Below are 5,972 nucleotides of genomic sequence, written 5' to 3' on the forward strand. Positions count from 1 at the left end.
CCATACTGTAGTGGAAGTGCTGGTAAATGGAAAGTCAATTAAGCCTACGAAAAGTAGGGTACCCTTTTAGGTCCGGACCAGGATGCGGTAAGGCAATCGTACTTACAGACACGTTATGTTGACTTAGCTTGGTGGTAGGCTAGTCAAGGCTAAGTCCAGTCTTTGGACCGCACAACTCGTCATGGGGGTTAAACATGTCGCTAGTCCAAGGTGAGAGGTTCTTTTATGCACATTTCATCGATTAATGTAAAATGGGCTATATTGAGTTGAAACTATGTTATGAAGGAAATTATGTATTTTTAATTATATAGGTGTGAGTGCAGTTTTCAAATGCCATTTCACTTACAGTTAAACAAAATATATATTTTGTTCACACTAAAACTCATGTTAGCCACATACTAATGATAATCTAATCCGTCTTACTAAGAAGTGTCTCGCCCTAATATCCCTCTCATATTTCAGGATCTATAAGGAATCAAGCCTAGGGAGCTACGGGGTGGGGATTAGATTATATAGTTATCGTAAGTGCTTGCGAGACACTGGGTTTGTCATGTTTTTGTCTATTTTTGGATGTAATATTAAGATTTGGAGGTACATGTGTAACTATGGTAATTTTTAGAACTCTGGTAAAGTATTGAGGTTTAATTATCTTTCATTGCATGTTTTAAGTTGAGTTATAGACAGGGATACCCGAGACCCCCTTTCGGGTTCAGGTTGCTATAATTATGGTACCAGAAATATATATGGATTATTTATGGATGGAAATGTAGCACTTTGGGCTCCACTGGGTTTGGGGCGCTACGATCGTGGTATCAGAGACCAAGTTGATAGGTCCTGTAGACTTTGGCAAATAATTTACCAAAGTATAGGTTTGAGTTAAGATGAGGATAGGAATAGGTAGTGTTGACTCTACAAGTCCACCGGTTTTGATAATGACAAATCACTTGGTATTTGATTTGTGCATTGAGTTTGTGACTAGGAACTATATTAAGCATGCACAGAAGGATAACGAGTCATGGAAGCCATAAAGTAAAGCATACATATCTTGACAAGATTGTAACGACCTGCTTATTTTCCATATATTTTTTTATAATAAAATAAAAGCCTTATAACAATCCCAGCAGATCATAATCAACCTGAACCCGTGGGTACCAGGGATACATCAGAAGTACAATTCGAAAGCCTAAGCAGTAGAAAACATAAAATCATAAATAACTCATAAAGCCATTTACACAACACCAACCATCACAATACCAGAGTTGCTACATCCATTGTAAATATAAATACAAGCCAAAAGAGTCCTAGAGTCATTTCCCACAAAACCAATTGACCCTACCAAAACACTTACCATTTAGAAAGGGGATACCAGCTGTGTCTATCTCAGCAGAGCTTTATTCGTTCTCCTATCAGGATCTCTTGAAATGTTCATATAATTCGGGGTGAGACACCTCTCAGTAAGGGAAAATAAACTAATACTAGTGTGTGACAACATGAGTTTTACTGTGTTATATGTGAAACCATATATAAACATATTCAATAAAACTGTTTGTATCATATCTGGGAAAACATATGTACTCATAGCATGGTAGAACATACATGATTTCCATAAGTGTAAATCATCTCATATAATAATAATACGAAAACAACCCTGGTAGGTTAGCTGGCTGTTGTCATGTATTACCCCCCACATGACTGGGTTGTGTGGCTCGAAGGCGGGACCTGACAATGGTTAGCCGACCACTGTCAAGTCAAAAGTACAGTCTGTAAGTCTGATGGGTCTACTAGACCTGATCTGTACACCAGGGGCGTCCACACTTCTTATAAACCACATCGACTATCTGTCCTCATGCCGCCCCGTATGACAACGTTAACACAATATCATGATGATCATAAACGCATAGCAATGGTACCATGCAAGTGCTAACCTAAACCAAGCCAACCAGGTTCTAATAACATATAGCATATAATCAAACTGTGATACATGGATATTTCATGCTAATATTTGTCAAGTTAATAACATCACATCATTTTGCATATATATATCATGAAAATCATCGGCCCGTACGCCGACATTTCATATTTTACCATTCATGACCCGTACGCTATCATATCATATTTAAAGCTCGACCCATACATCGGCAAATCATATAAAATTTTTGGCCCATACGCCGATTTTCCATTATAAAATACTATATCATTATCATGTTCCAAGAAAACAGTAATTCATAACAAATTCCACTCATGCCACACAAAATTAGGTTTTTCGTATATTTAAACATATCATCATTTACAGCAATATTTTCCAAACATAATGGATGTAAATATATATATATATATATATATATATATTTCATAAAATTACTAGTTTAGTTTATCCCCTTACCTGATTTCTGAAAAAGCCCCTAAAATAAATAGTCCTGCACCCGCAGGGTTCCCCATTCAACACCCTAAAAATGATATTTCCTAGAAATAAACTTTAGTATTTCTTCGTATATAACATTTCCTATAAGTATGGAGAGACCCAATTTTGAATAAAAAGCCTTACCTTAACTCAGGGATGAATTCTAAAGTAGCTCCACCAACGATCTACTCCAGTAGGTTTGTAGAGAACTTTCTCAAGAGCGTCATGGTGGTTTAAGATCGTCGAACCGGCGAGAATCCAACCCGAGATCTTAGAGAGAAGGTACGAGGGACGAAGTGAGGAGAGAGAGAGAGAGAGAGAGAGAGAAGTTCCTGCAAAATGTTTGGCCAAAAAATGAATGTTAGGCCTATTTATACACTAGCCTTTGTCGAAGAGCCATGTCACCTCGTTGACGAGGTCAAGAAGGTAATTCGTCGATGAACTCTCCCCCTCATCGATGAAATTCAGAGTCGCCCAAAACATCCTCTTGGAATCTTCTCGTCGATGAAGCACACCCTCGTCGACGAGCCCAAAATGCCAAGTCATCGACAAACACAAAGCATTCGGCGACGAAGTCTACTGTCGCCCTTTTACTAATTCCATTTTCCTCTCTCTTTATTATTTAAATACCATTACTTTTCAGGTCACTACATTCTCCCCTTCTTATAAAATTTCGTTCTCGAAATTTACTATTCATATAATTCATCATCCATTAAAAGGTAAAATGGTCTACTTATTTGATTACTTACCCTCACTTATGGCGGAGGAATACCATGGTTACATTTCAAGTCCTGGGAGATTACATATACAAAGAAAATTCTCCCAAAACTAAAATATTACTTACTAACTAAACTATTACATGTGCCTACAAAAGAAACATTATACAATTATTTACATTTCCTTGATCATGATTGAATCCCAAGGAACAATTGTGGGTATTTCTGTCTAATCTATTCCTCAAGCTCCCTAGAAGCCTCTTCTATCACGTGACCTTCATAGAACCTTTACCAAATGAATCTTCTTATTACGTAATTCCCATTCTCTTCTATCCAGAATCTGCACTGGTACCTCCTCACAAACTAGCGAATCACTTAACTCTAATTCATCATAACTAATAATATGAGAAGGATATGAGACATATTTCCTCAACATGGAAACATAGAATACGTCGTGTATCCTGGATAGCGCAGGTGGTAAAGCTAACCTGTAGGCAATCGGCCCTGCTGTCTCTAGAATCTCAAATGGACCGATAAACCTTGGGCTAAGTTTACATTTCTTTCCAAATTTCATAACCCCTTTTAACAGAGCTATCTTTAAAAATACACGATCACCCATATCAAATTCTAATTTCCTGCGGCGATTATCGACATAACTCTTCTATTGGCTCTGAGCTGCACTGATTCTATCTCTGATGAGCCGAACCTTATCATATGCTTGTTGCACTAATTATGGTCCCATAACTCGCCGCTCACCCATCTTGTCCCAATATAAAGGAGAATGACATTTCCTACCTTATAGAACCTAAAATGGTGTCATACCAATTCTGGCCTGATAACTGTTATTATACGCGAACTCTACCAGCGGCATGAACTGAGTCCAACTAGCCGTAAAATCTAATACTCATGCTTGAAGCATATCTTCCAATATCTATATCGTTCTCTCAGTCTGCCCATTTGACTGAGGATGGAATGTTGTGCTAAACGATAACTGAGTCCCTAAAGCTTCTTGTAAACTTCTCTAGAAACGTGACTTAAAACGCGGATCTCGATCTGACACAATAGATATTGGCACCCCGTGAGAACGAACTATTTCCCGTATGTAAATCTCTGCCAAACAGTTGAGGGAGTAACTGATCTTGATAGGGAGGAAATGGGTGGTCTTAGTCAATCGATCTACAATCACCCAAATCGCATTCTGGCCATGCGATGTCGACAGCAGTCTTGAGACAAAATCCATAGATATATGATCCCACTTCCACCCTGGGATAAATAGTGGCTACAACTAACCTGCTAGCCTCTGGTGCTCAGCTTTTACCTGCTGGCACATCAAATACTGAGCTACATACTCAGCGATCTCTTTCTTCATCCCACTCCACCAAAAAAACTCTCGCAGATCTCTATACATTTTCCTACTGCCGGGATGAACTATGTGTAAAGATATGAGAGCCTCCTCTAAGATGGTCTTCCTGATGTCAGCATAAGAAGGAACACACAATTTGGAATGGAATCGTAAAGCTCCATCATCTGTAGTGCAGAATTCCTCTCATTAACCAATCTGCACTCTATCTATCACCTCTGCTAATTTTGGGACTTCCTTCTGAGTGACTTTAATCCTTTCCTGCAGAGTAGGTTGCACTACTAAACTGAAAATACATACCCGTGGGTCACTTTCGACTAATTCAATGTCGATTCTCTCCAGATCCATTATGATCGGATACTGGATCTCCATAGCTACCAATGCTAATTCCCCAAACTTTCTGCTCAGTGCATCAGCTACCACGTTTGCTTTTCCTAGGTGATAACTGATGGTACAATCAAAATATTTAATAAACTCCAACCACCTTCTCTGTCTCATATTCAATTCCTTCTGAGTGAAGAAATACTTCAAACTTTTATGGTCGGAGAAAATCTTACGCGGCTCGCCATACAGGTAATGCCACCAAATCTTCAATGCATGTACCACTGTAGTCAATTCAAGATCATGGGTAGGGTAGTTCTTTTCATATTCTTTTAGATGCCTGGAAGCATACGCCACCACCTTGCGATGCTGCATCAATACACAACCCAGTCCTTTCAAGGACACATTACTGTAAATGACATAACCCTCACCCCCTGATGGGATGATCAACATTGGCGCCATGACAAGCCTCTGCTTTAACTCTTGAAAACTCTGCTCACAGCTATCGTCCTACTCAAATCTGACATTCTTCCTAGTCAATCGTGTTAGAAGCCCTAACAATGCTAGAATCCCTCAACAAAATGACAGTAATACCCAGCTAACCCCAAGAAACTCTTGATCTCCTGGACGTTCCTCGATCTAGTCCAATTCACTATTGCCTCAATCTTACTGGGATCCACAGAAATACCATCACCTGTGATAACATGCCCCAAAAACACGACTTTCTCAAGCCAGAATTCACACTCACTGAACTTAGCGTTAACTTCTTTTCCCGAAGTCTCTGTAGAATCAGCCTCAAATGCTTCTCATGCTCCTCATATCTCCTCGAATAGACCAGTACATCATTTATAAAAATAATAACAATCAAATCTAAATATAGATGAAAAATCTTATTCATCAAATCCATAAATATAGCAGGAGCATTTGTTAGACCAAATGGCATAACAAGGAACTCATAATGCCCGTACCTGGTCCTGAAGGCCGTCTTCGAGACATCTTCTACTTTCACTTTCACCTGATGATATCTTGATCTAAGGTCAATCTTAGAATATACCCGTGTATCCTAGAGCTGGTCAAACAAATCATCTATACGGGGTAAAGGATACTTGTTCTTGATTGTCACTTTATTAATCTCCCTGTAATCTATACACATCCTCATAGACTAGTCTTTCTT

Source organism: Malania oleifera, chromosome 1, assembly GCF_029873635.1.
Source record: "Malania oleifera isolate guangnan ecotype guangnan chromosome 1, ASM2987363v1, whole genome shotgun sequence".
In the NCBI taxonomy this organism is placed as follows: domain Eukaryota; kingdom Viridiplantae; phylum Streptophyta; class Magnoliopsida; order Santalales; family Ximeniaceae; genus Malania; species Malania oleifera.